The sequence below is a fragment of the Oryx dammah genome, unplaced genomic scaffold (assembly GCF_014754425.2).
Source record: "Oryx dammah isolate SB20612 unplaced genomic scaffold, SCBI_Odam_1.1 HiC_scaffold_13, whole genome shotgun sequence".
Classification (NCBI taxonomy): Eukaryota; Metazoa; Chordata; class Mammalia; order Artiodactyla; family Bovidae; genus Oryx; species Oryx dammah.
In genome coordinates, this window is record NW_024070197.1 from 17,301,727 (window position 1) to 17,318,285 (window position 16,559).

The window sequence follows — 16,559 nt, forward strand, 5'->3', positions numbered from 1 at the left end:
TGTGGTCTCAAAGCACCTCTCCCAAGATATCTATCAATTACAAAGGGAAAACCAGTTACCGGACAGTGGAGGAACCCAGCAGACAGCAACCCGACCGAGTGATCCAGGTTAACATCACCAGTGATAAGACACGTGGATGGTGGGTGCCATGCGCCACGGTGGGCACCTCACCTCTGAGGTGTTCCGCCGAAAAACGCATAAACTGCAGTCATGAAGAAATATCAGAGAAACCCAAATTGAGACAATCTACAAAATGACAGGATTGCTCTCTTCCGAAGTTTCAGTCATAAAAGACAAGGAAAGACTGAGGAACCAAGGTGGACAAGAGGAGGATTAAGGAGACGGGACCACTAAACGCAGTCAGGGATCCAGGAGAGGATCTTGGAACAGCAAAAGGACATCAGTGAAAAAACAAGCAAAACGAGTCTGTAACTTAGTTCATAGTTCTGGGCCAGAGTTCACTTCCTGGTTTTGATAGCTGTGCTATAGCTATATAAGATGGTAGCAATAGGGGATGCTGATTGAAGGGCAGATAATGTGAACTCTCTGTACTATTTTTGTAACTTTTTATAAGTCTAAAATTCCTCTAAAATAAAAAAAAAGTTAATAAATAATTGGGCCGAGAAGCATCCCACAATGGAAAGCTGGTCTCAAGAGACTGCCCCACAAACAAGCTTTTGTACCTGGGCAGATCCACAGACCAGGATGAAGGAATATGAAGACACTCAAGAAAAAAACAAGGAAGAAGATACTGTCTATAATTTTTTAATTAAAAAAAATTGGTTTTTGGCCACAAGATCTTAGTTCCCTAACCAGGGATCAAACCTGGGCTCTTTGCAGTGAGAGCTTGAAGCCCTAACCACTGGACTGCCAGGGAATTCCCTCTATCCGCAGAGTCACTCAGTTCCCAAACTCGACTGACTGGTCCCTGCAACTCAGCCAATACCATTATGTGCATCCAGAGCCTGGATGCCAGAATCTTCTGTTCTCCCACTTGCCACACTATTAGGGTCTCTTGGTGCTTCCAGGGTCAGACAGCACCCCCTCTCCCAAGCCCCTTGTGGCATCCTGCCAACAAAGGTAGGTGTTCTCACTTAGGAATGACCCACTATCACCTGGGACACCTCCCACCCTGAGGCCCCCTCCTCTGGTCTAGGCCAAAGAAACCAAAGAAGGTGCTCACTAGCCAAACACCCAGACACCTACTTCAAAACACGTTAAAAATCTTCATATTACAGGTAAGTACTGACCATGTACACCCATTTTAATTTCGTGTAACTGCTCGCACAACATTTTTAGCTGATAGACACACAGCATATCCACACGGTGGGGGCTGGGGCCATTCTGTATCCTAACCATGGTGGCAGGTACACAATGGCATGCATTTGCCTAAACTCAAAGAACTACACACCAAAAAGTGAATTTCACTTGGTGTAAATTCTAAAACCGGAAATTAAAAAGTTGAAAGGAAGTGAAGTCCGGCTGGACACCCACCCAGTTACTGACAGTCATTACTTCAGAGGGAAGACATCAGACTGTGGGTGTGGGGAGGGACAGTGAAGGAGACTTCTGTCTTTCCCCTGATACTCTTCCAAATAAAAATGTTTTAAAAATAATAAAGAAAAAGGAAAAAACAAACAAAAAAACTCAAAAACAAGCAAAGAATAATAGAGACTTACATGCACGAGTTGTAAAACTTAAGCAAACCAAAGTCAAAAAAACCTTAGTACTCACCCTTTGTATGTTCTGGACACTAGTGCTCCTTATGGGTCCCAGGAGAGCTGAGGTCAAAGACTGTGCATCTATGGAGAAAAAAAAACCCAAAGCCACAAGGTTACGTCTTTGCCCAATATGAGCCTTCCTACCATAGTACCCAGCCATTATTCACAAGTTCAGTCCCTCAATGAGTATTTATTGAATGCCTGCTATGTGCCAGGCACCAAGGGTACGCCAGTGACCAGGACTGGGTTGCTGCCCATGGGGAGCAGACACTGCAGCAGGGAAGGGAGACACTGAACAAATACAATTTGCAGCCAGAGAGTGGCAGGTGCCTAAGACTGAGGGAGCTGCTGCTTTTCTTGAGGGGCCAGAGGAGGCCTGAGGACGAAGACTTGAACACAGGAGACCATGAGCTGTGTGATCATCTGGGAAAGAGCCTTGCAGGCACAGGGATGGCACGTGACCCGAGGCGGGAGTGTGTGTGTGTGCACATGAGCGTGTGTGTGTTGGGGTGGGGGTCGTTCAGGAGCAGCAGAAGCAGAGTGCGTGTAGGAGATGAGGGCAGGGAGGTGTCAGGAGCACAGATGAAAGCCCATTATAATGACATCTCCTTCAGACAACTGTGAGCAGAGGAGTGGTAGAGAAAAAGCTCTTGTCCTGACTTGTAACTCTGTATTACTAACTTATGTTTTTGACTATTTAGTATGGTTGTACATTTTTGAGTGGATATTTCATGGATGAATGACTGTTCCTGGGTCGAGAAGCCACTGTCTCCATGGTTTGCCATTACATTTCAGTTGAGGCCAGGCATGAAGGCAGGGAGATGAGATCTAGAGGACAACCTAGAACCTTCCCAGATGCTAAATGGTGACTTTCACTCCCTGTGTGCCAGGCTCCGTCCAGGCAGAACATGCCGGCTCATTTCATGTCTCCACCCCTGCCCAATAAGCCTAAGAAATACAAAACATTATTGCGTCCATATTACAGATGAGAGAACTGGGGCACACAGTGGGTAATGGGCCCACCAGCTGAGGCTGCCCAGCCAGTCAAAAGTACACTATAGGGAGGATGAACCCAGGCAGCCTGGTCCCTCACACTTACAGGCCACGTGGTCAACGGTGATCAACAAGGAGAGGGCCAACTGCAGGCTGGCAAGGACTCTCCCAATCCTTCCTCGATGCAGCCATGTCCACATGCCACCCACACACCAAGGCGGACCTCACACCCCAGCCAGACCCTCCAGCGAGCCTCCGAGGAAGGGAACCTGGCAAGCAGCCGGCCTACTTTCCAGAGCCTAAGGAAGGGAACCTGGCAAGCAGCCAGCCTACTTTCCAGAGCCTAAGGATTAGGACAGTTTCAATAATCTTGCCCTTAGGGATGCTGGAGAAGCCAAAAGGAGTTCTTAGTTCTTACCCTTTCTCAGGCCAGGGACCCCTGTTAGCAGCCTGGTGAGGAAGGGTGTGGGTTCTTTATTAGAATCACATGCTCAAGTGTACAAAATGCAATACACAAGGTTACAAAGGAAAATGAGTTATATTCAGAAATATCTGTAACACAAAACCTATTCTGAGATACAGTCATCTTTGCGCTTTTTTATGAATGCTTTTGACAAACCTAAACAGTGTATTAAAAGGCAGAGACATCACTTTGCCGACAAAGGTCTGTACAAAGTTATGGTTTTTCCACTGAGAGCTGGACCATAAAGAAGGCTGAGCACCTAAGAAATGATGCTTTCAAGTTGTAGTGCTGGAGAAGACTCTTGAGAGTCCCCTGGACAACAAGGAGATCAAACCAGTCAATCCTAAAGGAAATCAACCCTGAATATTCATTGGAAGGACTGAGGCTGAAGCTCCAATATTTTGGCCACCTGATGTGAAGAGCCAAGTCACAGAAAAGACCCTGATGTTGGGAAACACTGAGGGCAAGAGAAGGGGGTGACAGAAGATGAGATGGTTGGAAGGCATCACTCACTCAATGGACATGAGTTTGAGCAAACTCTAGGAGACAGTGAAGGACAGGGAAGCCTGGCGTGCTGCAGTCCACGGGGTCGCAAAGAGTTGGACATGACTGAGCAAATGAACAACAGCAATAGTGAATGCTTTAAATCACAAGATCTTACCAGTGGGTCCAGGAACTACAGTCATTTAGGAAGAGATGAGTGTAAATGATAATCTGCAATATCCACAACAGTAATACGATATGGAAATACTTTTGAGTTTTCGAGTGGCGACAAAGTCATGGGTGTTGCTAATACAATGTGGCTTGTGGCCTTTGTTCAGAAGGAATGGAAATTATTTCAGTTAGATGGTAGAGAAAATAAAGATGTAATTTTTCCCCAGCCAACTTCATGATCCTCTAAATTGCATCCAAGGATTCTTCAAGGGTCCATGAACCCAAGACTAAGAACACCTGTGCTAGTCCTGAGATAGGGTAAAGGTGGAGTAGGTGTTAAGGGAAGGTAACAGCTAGGGAATGTGGGGCAGATCCATATCTGTGTTAGTTTCATATGGGAAGCAGTCCTGGGCACTGAGCGGTTTTGGTCCATCCTGTACCCACTTCCCTTTTCCAGGTCAGCCCTCGGAACCTCATCTTTCTCACTCAGCCCATGGGATTCCTGTGAGGATGACCCCACCCACAGCTTGGTAGGGAAGGGAATGGTGTCATAAAAACATAGGCCTGGCCAATAAAGTCACTGCACCCCCTCTTCCAGAGCCCTAACCTCAGGGATGGCTCACGGTGACCCTGGCACCAAAGACAGCTGATCAGGTCCACAGAAGAGTGTCAGGACGTGAGCTGGGATAATAGGAAAATCCCCGGGGCTGCTAAGCTGGTTGGATATATACCTGGAGCTGCCCCAGAGCCAACAGAGGACTGCAGAGCCAGGAGATGGAAGGAAACGGGGTCCTAGCAACCCTGAGGTCATTACACATAGAATGTCCCAGACTGCAAGCTCAAACATTTCCTCTCGTAAGCAGGCTGACCTGAATTTCTACTTGTTCACACAACCGAATGACTCTCAACTGACACAGAAGGGAAGGCGTGAGTACGGTTCTTGACAATTCTCACAGCTCACTACCAAGACACTTTGGAAAGCATAAAATAAAATTAGAAACAGCTACTATACATAGAATCATCAAATACAGAAAAACACACACTCTGTAAAAACTCAGAAATAATCTCTTGGGTGGTTGCAGTCCCTAAAGCTGGTCTATGAAATACTAATGATTTGGATTTTCAACATGCTTGGAAGGGCAAGAGGGAACCAGAAGCAGCTAGAACACCTTCCTTTATCACCAGGCTTTCCATTAAAAAAACTCTTGGGATGATCATGAAGCCCCTGCCTGTAAAATTGTAATCAGTGCCTTTTTAACTACATCGGAAATTGCTTTTCTGCCACTCATTTCCCCCCTTTCTTTCTCCTGAGTGATGCTCATGGCTCTTTAAAGACACATCAGCAGTGACGTGCAGTGGTGCCATGTCTCTCTGAGCTGGGAATCTATTTCCTGTCAAATGGAGGAAGCTGTGATGTCCATCAGTCTGGGGACCTTGATACACATGAGGGGCCGCAGCAGAAAGGAAGATGCCCAAGGGGTGCGGAAATGCAGCAAAGGCAGGGTTTAGCACCAGGAGTTCAGCCAGGACCCCAGACAGCCCAGAGCCCCTCTTACACCACCCTGGGAAGGAAGGACCCCAGTTGGAGATGCGTAAGTAATTCCAGCACCCACCAGAGCAACAGCCCTGGCTCACCTGTCACAGAGGTTACAGTCACAGGGCTGCGCACCTTGCTTCCTAGGGTTTATACCAAGAAACAAAAGCCAGGATGAGAGAACCTGGGGGTGAGAGGGCATCCTGGCCTGCCTCCAAGTTTCATGACTCCTCCCCTCAGCCACAGCGATTGGCTCTTGGGAGAGACACGTGACCCAAGCAAGGCCAATCACAGTCGACCCCGGACATTTTGCTGGATTACTGGGAGGAAGAAATGGGTGGAAGGTAGGGGCTGCTTGAGGGTTTTTCTCTGCCCCCTGGGGGAGGGGATGGTCACCGGAGAATAAAGTCAAAGCCGAAAAAGGCAGAATCCAGAAGTGGAGTAGGGTGGATTCCTGACAAGAATACCTGAGTGCGGACTCTGGTCAGGCCAGCTCTGAGATTTTCAAGTCTTAAAGCCATGAATTCCTTCTTTGCAGTTTAAGCCAGTTTGAGTTGGGAGGATTCATTCTATCATTTACAATGGAAATAACTGACTGTTAGAACTGGAAGGGACCTCAGAAATCAGTACAGTGCTCCTTCGTGTTCCAATGAACATAATCCTTCCAAGGAGCTGACAAAACAAAACTATGCCATGTGTCTCTAGGAATGCCCCCTCCCTGCCTCCACCCCCCAAACTGTAATGGGGATGCCAAAGACCTCTGAAACCTCTGTTCATAGGAACCGGGAGAAGAACTCTTCAAGCTACTCTGATCTGCCCACTTAATGGATAAGGAAACTGAGGTTCAGCATGCTGAGATGTCTTGCTTGGGACTCAGAGCCAGTTGGGGGCAGAGCCTCCTCACAGCCCCAGGAGGTTTCACCCTGAACTCCCCTGAGTATGGGCCTTAGGGAGACAGCAGGGGGCCTCCACACCCCCTTTCCCCTACAGCAGCTCTACTTTTTTCTGTTTTAAAAAATGGGCTCTCAGGGAAGTATCTGACAAAAGTTCCATTACTCCACAATCAACATCCTGAAAAACAGTCTCTTATATCACATTTCATGGTGTTTACATGTTAATGATCTTGGCTTTGATCCTCGCTGAAATCCTGTGAAGCCGGCTTTATAGCCGTGGCTCCAGGCAAGGTGCTTCTGCAAGGCCAGCCAGCCCGGGCGCTGCTCTCCTGACCCCAGAGCACCCTATGCACCTGGGTCTTTCTGTCCCTGCACTTCTTCCCTTCAGTTTCCATCTCAACTCATATGGAAAAGGTCATCCACTCACACCTCTTCACAAAGGCCAAGTAAGGAAGTCTCTGTGTGTGTGTGTGTGCACTCAGTCATGTCCAACTCTTTGCAACTCCATGGACTGTACCCCACCAGGCTCCTCTGTCCATGGAATTTCCCAGACAAGAATACTGGAGAAGGTTGCCATTTCCTCCTCCAGGGGATCTTCCTGACCCAGGGATCAAACCCACATCTGCACCGGCAGGTCGATTCTTTGCCACTAGTGCCACCTGGGTAAAGGGCTGGCTAATCTGACAGGTGACAGTCTGTGGCTGGTGCTGGCATCCATTTCCCCAGTGGGCAGGATCGGCAGCCCCAAAGGCTGGGACCAGGCCCTACCAGCTCCTTTCTCTCCCTGTGCCCAGAGATGACAGCCTTCTGTCTTTTACTGAACAAGACACACATCCTGGCCAGTGTTCATCCAACCTCTAGGCAGCCCCCTGACCAGGCGGTCATTGCGGCAGACAGGTCTGTAAGTGGCTGGCCTAGGCATTTCAATTTGAGGTGAAGGAGAACCAAGCCCAGGAGGGGCCTTCTGCTACAAGCTGCGTTCTCCTTTTTAGACTTTACCAGAGCTTCACATTGGGGGCATGAGGGACCTACTCACCTACTAATAAAGTGGTCCAATCACCCTTCATTTAGAGAAGATTCCCATCATACCCATCCCCACCCTGTTTCTGGAACAGCAACTTTGGAAAATCTCCATTCACTGAACTGCCTCTACCCACCTGCCAACAAAGAAAGGCTGCTATGGGAAGAAAAGACTTTGCCGTGGGAAAATCCAGGCCCTTAACTGCTATCTTGTATGACAGCCACTGGGATCCTCTTGTAATTAATCATGTTTTCTCTTATGACCTATATTCTGTTAATAACACACATTAACGATTCAGCATTGGTTCTTTCACTGATTCAGTCCACAACCATGACCAAGGCTGGATTGCTCACTATGAGGATCTTACAGCTTCATCTTCTGTCCTCTCCTCAGCCTCCACCCCTCCCCATCCCTGTCCCAGAGAAGCATCTTGGTATTGGGCTCTGAGCACAGAACTCTGAGGTCCTCACTGTGCCAGGAGTGGGGTGGGGTGGGGGGAACCGTCTCATGGTTGTCCTGCCTCCAGCCTAGCCCAACTAACTTCTGGTTGAGTGGCACATGACATACCTCTACAGAAAAACTGCTCAGGTAAAGCGGCCATGAGTGACCATCTTATGCACAGCAGACTGGCTAAGAAGTCAGAGTCTGACACCATCAAAGGTACTAAAGTTATGGAATTAGGGGAAGTCTCTGCAGGAAGGAGCGTATGTTGCAACAGTCATCTTCAGAGAACAGTCTGGCCATTTCTTGTAAAGAGAGACAGTGACCTCAGTGACTTTCCCCACTGACTGGGGTCTGAGATTCCCTGCCAAGTCCCCAGACCCACGAGACCTTGTGAATTCTCATTCTGGCTTGAAGGGTAAGGCTTTGATTTTTGTTACATGCCAGAACTGTTTTCAAGTCAATCATCAACTCATTTAACTGTCATAACAAGCCTGTGAAGGTGGGTCTACCAGCATCCTCATTTTTAACAGCTCAGGAAACTGATGCACAGAGGGGTAGCCTGCCCAAGGTCACACAGCCAAGGAGGTGGTGCAGCCAGGCAGGGTTTGAACCCAGTGGGTCTGGTGCCAGAATCACCAACCGTGCCAATTCCCAAACACAGAGTTAACAGAAAAGGCTCAGCCCTGAACCCAATCTCATTCCACATTCAGACATCATTTTCAGATGGATCCAAGACCTAAACACAAGAGGAAATTACAAGTGTATCTAGAAGATAAAGCAGAATCATATCTCCACACTGGGGTAAGCGAACTTTCTCAGTCAGGGCATCTGGGAAGGTGTTTGCTCTCCTCACAAAAAGAATGAGGCTCACCCACATGACCCTCTGCCTCTTCACCAGTCTGCCTTTTTCCAGCTTGGAATGTAGACGTGATACTTGGATTTGAGAGGCTCCCTCTTGTCTCCAGAACACTACTTTGCCAGAAGGGAAGGACTGAACTCTCAGGATGCCCCAGCCCTGTGGGGAGGGAGGGGGCAGCAGCCGTCCTGCGGCCATGATGGGGCACAGCACTGGCATTCACTCTGCCAAGTTACTGAGTCACATCCTCTCCCTGTAGGTGTTATAAGACACAAACCACCTCCAATGTGTTGAAGTGACAATGCCACCTGTGTTGTCTGATACTTGCAGCCCAATGCACTCCTGACCGAAACATCCGCTCCATCACAGTGCACCATCACACCACTAACCAGAGTTTGTAAAGAGCCACTAACAGGAGACTGAAACAGTCTCAAAAAGTCCCAATTCAGACATGAACTCTGAGAATTGGAGATTTCCATCAAGCATGGCTGATCATTCTTGTTGTTCAGTCGCTCAGTCGTGTCCAACTCTTTGTGACCCCATGGACTGCAACATACCAGGCTTCCCTGTCCTTCACTATCTCCCAGATCACAGGCATCCAGAAAGATGACTTGGTGCCTGAATTAATTCTCAAAGGATCTGAACTGGAGAGGGCCTTCTTTCTCCCCATGGACCCTAAGAGCTGTTGCAGAGGCCATGGTTTCAAAGGCCACACCCCACCCATTGGCAGAAATGCTTTGAGGTCTACTGGCTGCAGGCTCACGGGCTGGGGAAATCCTGCGGAGCTGGTGGATCTTTTTTCCTCCTGTCAGTAGGCATTTGCTGGATGTGCCAAGAGTTAAGCCCCTTCCTGCACTCCTATGAAAACAGCCTGTCAATGTGGTTTCAACTGCCGAGTGCTTTTCCACAAAGCACTCTCTGGAACTCAGCTCATCAGATGGGAGACTGAACACTGGTCAATCTACCAAAGTAGGTCAGGCTTTATTTTTTAATCCTCTTGTTCATTGTATACACTGAAAGGGAAGAATGAAAAAGAAATATTAGCAGTGAGAATGTCTAGGATTATTTAGCCTCTCTGTACCTCAGTCTCCCCATCTGTAAGGTGGAGATCAGGATAAAGTAAATTATTGTTGTTTTTCAGTCACTCAGTCGTGTCTGACTCTTTGAGACCCCATGGACTGTAGCCCACCAGGCTCCTCTGTCCATAGGCTTCTCCAGGCAAGAATACTGGAGTGGGTTGCCATTTCCTTCTCTAGGGGATCTTCCTGGACCAGGGATTGAACCTGTGTCTCCTGCACTGGCAGGTGGATTCTTTACCAATGGGCCACCTGGGAAGCCCCATGAAGTAAATCACTTCATGAAAAATGTTTAGAGCAGAACTGATCATGTACTAAATGTTCAAAAAGGTGTGATACCATTAATTTTAATGCTGGTGACATGGTCAGTTTTTCGGACTAAAGGCCCTCGAGAGGCTTCAAAATCTCCCCCTTTGGTCAATCAGACAGAAGGACACTCCTTTGATTCTGGCCATTTAGGGAAGGAGAAGGCTTGAAGGCTCAGGCCAATGGGCAGAAGTTGGCTGCCAGGGCCCAGGGGCAGGAAATGGACCTTCTGGTGCTAGCTGTCCAGCTAGCAGCCATTCTTCCCTTTCTTCCTGGGATGCTCATCAAAGACTACATCTCCCAAGTTTCCCCAAAGCTCAGTTCAGTTTGGTCGCTCAGTCGTGTCCAACTCTTTACAAACCCATGGACTGCAGCATGCCAGGTTTCCCTGTCATTCACCAACTCCCAAAGCTTGCTCAAACTCATGCCTACCAAGTCGGTGATGCCACCCAACCATCCCATCCTCTGTCGTCCCCTTCTCCTCCTGCCTTCAATCTTTCCCAGCATCAGGGTCTTTTCCAATGAGTCAGTTCTTTGCATCAGGTGGCCAACGTATTGGAGTTTCAGCTTCAGCATCAGTGCCATGATGGTTAAGCAAAAGGATAGAAGTATCTTGCTTTACCCAAGGACTATGGACCTGCCAGCCCAGCCCCAGACTGCAGATCTCAGGACATTTTACTCACAAGAGAAACCACCTGCCATTGAGTTTACACCACTGTTACTTCTCATCTCTGCTACTGGCAGCCACATGCAGTTTCCAATGACACTGTGGCCTTACACAGCAGATGCGACAGTGTTCTACACCAGAGAAATCCTTCCAGCAACCTGCCACTATTCAGAGTAGAGAGCTAGGTACAGTAAGTAGAACGCTACATACAGAATTTTCCACAGAAAGGAATTACAATCATTTTGCCTTAAGAGGATATAAAGCGAGAACTGGATGAGATGTACTGAATCATTCATCCAGCAACTACTACGCACTACCCTATTCTGGGCACTGAGTGAGGCAGGGTGAACAAAAACAGATAAGAGTCGGGACTTCCCTGTTGCTCCAGGGGTTAAGAATCCACCTGCCAATGCTGGGGAAACGGGTTCAATCCCTGGTCTGGGAAGATTCCACATGCCACAGGGCAACTAAGCCCATGAGCCACAACTATGGAGCCTGTCCTCTGCAACAAGAGAAACCATCACTATGAGAAGCCTGTGCACTGCAACTGGAGAGTAGCCCCCACTCGCCGCAACAAGAGAAAGCCTGCATGAACAGCATGAAGACCCTGCAGCCAAAAAAAAAAAAAAAAAGCAGACAGGGTCCCCACCCTTACAGAACTCACAGTCCGGAACAGAGGACAAACAAACAGGGGAACAGACATATACACAAGTGCAAACCGTAAAAAGTACGATGTAGGAAACCTGAGTGAATTTCAGCACAAAACTGAAGAGAAAGGAGAAGGAAGCCATGTGAAGAGTGGGAGTAAGAATATCCCAGAACACCCATCAAATGAGGAATGGATAAACAACACATGATACATCCATACAGTGGAATATTACTCAGCTGTAAAGAGACTGCAGCACTGATTCGTGTATACAACATACATGAACACTGAAAACATGATGCTAAGTGAAAGAGGCTAATCACCATGACCACCTCATATCAGGAGATTCCATTTATATGAAATGCCCAGAATAGGACAATCCAGAGACAGAAAGTAGATCAGTGGTTGCCAGGGGCTGGGAGGCGGGGGTCATGAAAGGGGAGTAACTGCTAATGGGTACAGGGTGTTTCCTGTGTGGATGAAAACATCCTGGAATTAGATACTGGTGATGGTCGCACAATCTTGTGAACACACTAAAAAACACTGAACCACGCTTGTGAACCACGCTTTAAAAGGGTGAACTTTATGGTATGTGAAAGAAAAGTCAGTCATGTCTGACTCTTTGCGACCCTATCGACTATATAGTCTGTGGAATTCTTCAGGCCAGAATACTGGAGTGGATAGCCTTTCCCTTCTCCAGGGGATCTTCCCAACCCAGGGACTGAACCCAAGTCTCCCACATTGCAGGTGGATTCTTTACCAGCTGAGCCACAAGGGAAGCCCAAGAATACTGGAGAGGGTAGCCTATCCCTTCTCCAGGGGATCTTCCGGACCCAGGAATCAAACCGGGGTTTCCTGCATTGCAGGCAGATTCTTTACCAACTGAGCTATCAGGGAAGCCCAGTATGTGAATTATATCTCAATTAAAAGACACTCAAAGGGCTACTCAGATTGAATTACCAGATTGGTAATAAAGTCTCTAATGAAAGCTAAAAAAAAAAGAAAGAAAAAGAATATTCCAGGAGATGGAAGAATTTGTTAAATACACTCAGAGGAGGCCCTCTTGTCCAGATCGCTGTGGTGAGGGAGGGAGGGGGTGCTGGGAGATGAGGCAGAAGCTCGAGGGCTGTGTGAGCCCCAGCCAGCCATATGCTCTTTATTCTAAGTCTAACCAGGAGGAGGAGGATGGTGTGCTCTGACTGACATTTGAAAGACCCCTCTGGTTGTTGCATAGAGACTGCCGGGGTTGAAGAGAAGCAGGGAGAAGCGTGAAGTGGCTGCTGTCACACCCAAGGACGGATGCAGGTGGCTGGGAGCAGGGCAAGGGCAGCGGGATGGAGAAGAAGGTTGGTGATGATCTGTTTCAGGTCAAGGACAGAGAAGCCCTGATGAGGGCCTGGCTGTGAAGGGGGTGGTGGGGTGAGGCGGAAAAGGAAGATTCGAGAGTGATCTTTACATGGTCTCATGAGTTTCTCCAAAGTGGTTTTCTGCCAGATTCCAATTGTGCACAGCACAAGAAGAGCAGATCAGCAAATGCCTGTTAAATGAATTCAATAAATGAACAGTCGCTGCTTGATTTTTTGTAGGGCATATTTTTGTATTTTCAATAAAGATATGAATTCTCTCTCTCCATATGTATGTGTGTGTACGATCATATATATATTCTCTCATACATTCTCTCTGTCTCTCTCTCCATATAATATCCTTACCTGTACCTGCTTCTCTCCCATCCACTGGTGGACAGTGGTCCACAAGATACCATCAACTACCCAAATCAGAAACCTGAGAATACTCTTTATGTATATACATACATACATACATACATACATATATATATATATACTATACTATAGTATAATATAGTATGTATATATACATATAGTATATATATAGTATATATAGACTATATATAATACACACTATATTTATAGACACACACACACACACACACACCCACTCTACCCACCCTGAGCAAGATAAAGACAGAGTCAGCAACAATCAGGTCCTTCCTTTTCTGAGGGGGTGAACAGATCAGCCAGTGACCAGTTAGCTCTCACTTCTGATGAACGACCAGTAGGAGACGAAACAGAGGAAGAGACGCTGATCCAGCAACAGGAAGCATTCTCTTTTTGGTGGTGATGGAAGTGTAAGGAACACAGCCAAGAGCAGGTAGAAAGCACTGTAAATAAAAGTGGTCCACTGAGCGAGGAGGCCTCAATCGAGAACAGCCACTGCAAGTGAGGGCTTCCTTGGTAGCTCAGTGGTAAAGAATCCACCTGCCAATGCAGGAGACCTGGGTTCAATCTGTGGGTTGGGAAGATTCCTTGGAGAAGGAAATGGCAACCCACTCCAGGACTCTTGCCTGGGAAATCCCATGGACAGAGGAGCCTGGCGGGCTACAGTCCCTAGGGTTGAAGAGAGTTGGACTTGGCTTAGCAACGGAACAACAATTGCCCAGGGAAGCCCAGCAGGCGATGAGCTGTGACTCACTGGGGTTATGAGCCCCCAACCCACTGAAAGCCACATGCATCCTGAGGGGACACCAGAATCCTGGAGGAATGCACCTTTGTTCTGGGTCGAGGAGCAGGAAAGGGGGAGGGAAGCAGAGCCTCACAGAGAACAACTCCAGGGCCAGCGCGAACACAGACCACAGCACAAACAGAGCCCCTGGAGTGGTGAGACACAACGTCCTTTGGGGACGTGTCCTCCCCACGGCTTCCTTCCAGGTCTGTTGGGGGCGGGGGGGTGTGAGCAGCATCCCACCGTGTGGCTCTGTGGGTGGGCTGGGGGTGGATGTGAGGTAACTTGCTGCCTGTGCCGCCTGCTCTGGACAGCTTCACCAGATCATGGCCCAGGACCTGAGGCCTTGACTTCGGCGTTTCTCTAATTCTTCCTGGTTATCCTCCTGAGGGGCAGACTTGGTGGCGCTGCCTGCTTCACACAGTTGACCAAACTCTGCTTATTTCATCCTACCAAATGCCTGGGAAATAGGTCAAATAGCCTGTCATTGTCGTTTAGAAGTGACTTCTCACCACATGCCACGCGAGCCCCTCCTATGGGGGCGCCTTTCCCAACACCAAATCCATGGGCGCTCCTCATGTGGGTTCGATACCCTCCCCAGGTGCCCTCTAGGGTTGTCTAACGAGTGGAGTTTGTTTTGACCACAACGGTGGACGCTCAAAAGTCTCCCGAAGACAGAGTGCTGGGCCGTGTGACGTGGCAGAGCATGAAGGCGAGAGCCGCCACTCAGACACAACATACAGGGCCTTCCCCGGTGGCCCAGGGCTAAGACTCTGCACCCAGTGCAGGGGGCCTGGGTTTGATCTCTGGTCAGGGAACTAGGTCCCACATGCCACAGCTAAAAGTCTGCACGCCACAACTGAAGATCCTACGTGCTATAGCTAAGACCTGGTGCAGGCAAATAAATGTTTTGTTTTGTTTTTAAACACCATACACAACATATGGATTTTTCTCACTGTATTTTAAATAAACAGAATCATATCATATCTACTTCTCAGAATCTTGCTTTCCCTTAATTGCATCAAAGAATTGCCTCTAAATCAACTAGGAGAGCTCTGACCCACTCTTCTTAGCAGCTAATATTCCACAGTGTGGAGGTGCCATATTTTACTCAATTATTCCCTGAAAAATGGGCGTTCATTTTGCTTCTGGAGTTTTGCTTTGTTTTTCATTTTGCCACCACAAATAATGCTGCAATAAGTAACCTTTTGTACTGGGCGGGGGGGGGGGGGGTTTTTTCACAGGGTAGATTCGCAGGCATCAAAGGCTGTTTATGGAGTATTTTACAGTTAGCTTAGAGAATGGCTTCTGATATCAAAGGATAGAGCTGTGTGTTTAGCAGGTGCTTGTTGGGGTGTAGAGTGTCACTGGAAGAATACACCTGAAATGGGTGTCCTCACAGGAGGCGAACTGGGCGGCAAGGGACTGGGGAGGGAGACTTGATTTTCACTGTACGTGGTTTTTTGCGTCATTTGACTGCTTCATCACGTGCCAGGACTGCTCATTCAAAAATAAATAAGGTTTCTTTTTTAGGCTGTCTTCTAAAAAGGTTGCAATGATTCACATGTCCTCCAGCAACGTGGGAGAAGACTCAGTTGAGCTCATTAATGCCCTATATTTTCTCCTTCAAGGCTGTCCATCCCCCCAGCCCCCATTTTTTGACCTAGTACAAACTCAAACATCACATTTTACCTGCTCGTGAGATCCACAATTCCTCTAATTCCACAGCCCTTGAGCAGGCAGAAAGCAAACTGCCAGAGATACTAATTTTGACAAGTCAGTCTGGCCGACACCTCCCAATGGCACGAGAGAAACCCCAGCCAGGGTGGGAGCTGGTCTTTAGGGACCTGAAGGCACCAAGCGCAGAAGATAGAAGGGACGCTCTCTCCTCACAGGCGTGCAGGTCATGGTTTTAAATTCCTGCTGGCTGAACGGCCTCATTAGAGAGCAGCCTGGAGACCCCCAAGTGCCTCTAGTCTCTGAGGAAGGGCAAGGGAGGCTGCATGAGCAGCTGCTAGCTGAGGGGCCCTGTCTTCTGAGGACAAGACAAGAGGGAACAGGGGATGAAGAATAAGGAAGAGTCGAGCTCAGAGAAGCAAAAGGTCTTCTCATTCCCTTCCTACAGGCCCGTCAGCCTGCAGGGCTGGTCCAGAACCAAAGACCCCAGCGTGACTCAAATGACAGGACGACAAAGCTGAGCTCATGTAGAGAGCAAGGGCCCTGAGCATCGGCAGCCACTCCACCTGAACGCACCTGCTGAGGCCACACTGCCTGCAGCTCCGGACTCACCTGTCGGGGGGTAGGGGTCGGGGTCGGGGGAGGAGACTGGACGTGGCCAGATGAGAAAGTGACTCAGGGGAAGGTGGGGGATGGGAGGGCATGAAAACATCTCAAATCAGCAGCAGGTACACAGGATTTAGGTGGTGGATTGTGGCCCTGTGCTCCCGTTCTGCAGCCCACACTCTGACTAGAGCTGGGCCAGGTGCGGCAGAGCCTTAGCTGGAGTGGTTCCCTCCACGTGGGATGCCCTTGCCCTCGATCCTTCGAGATTTGGCCGGCAAGGGAGTGGGTGGCCTCCGTGAATGGGGCAAACGGGAGACAATTTGAGGGACCATCAGGAGAGACAAGCCAACAAAGTGTGATGCAGACACCCAGCAGAGCCCATGTCTCTCCTTCCCTCCCCCTACACAGCGAGTCCATTCGCCAGTTCTGTTGCCATAACCTCCAAAACACATCCTGAATCTATTTCCTTTTGCCTTTTTAAT

At 48.5% G+C, this 16,559-nt stretch overlaps 1 protein-coding gene across 4 annotated transcripts in view; it reads right to left on the reverse strand.

Annotated features, from left to right (window-relative positions):
• SIPA1L3 (signal induced proliferation associated 1 like 3) overlaps positions 1–16,559 on the reverse strand; it is a 251,978-nt gene that overhangs the window by 148,171 nt on the left and 87,248 nt on the right. For all 4 annotated transcript variants that reach the window (XM_040252892.1, XM_040252889.1, XM_040252890.1 and 1 more), the window contains exon 2: positions 1,735–1,802. The gene's annotated coding sequence lies outside the window, so the exon portion shown is untranslated. The remainder of the gene's footprint in view (positions 1–1,734; positions 1,803–16,559) is intronic.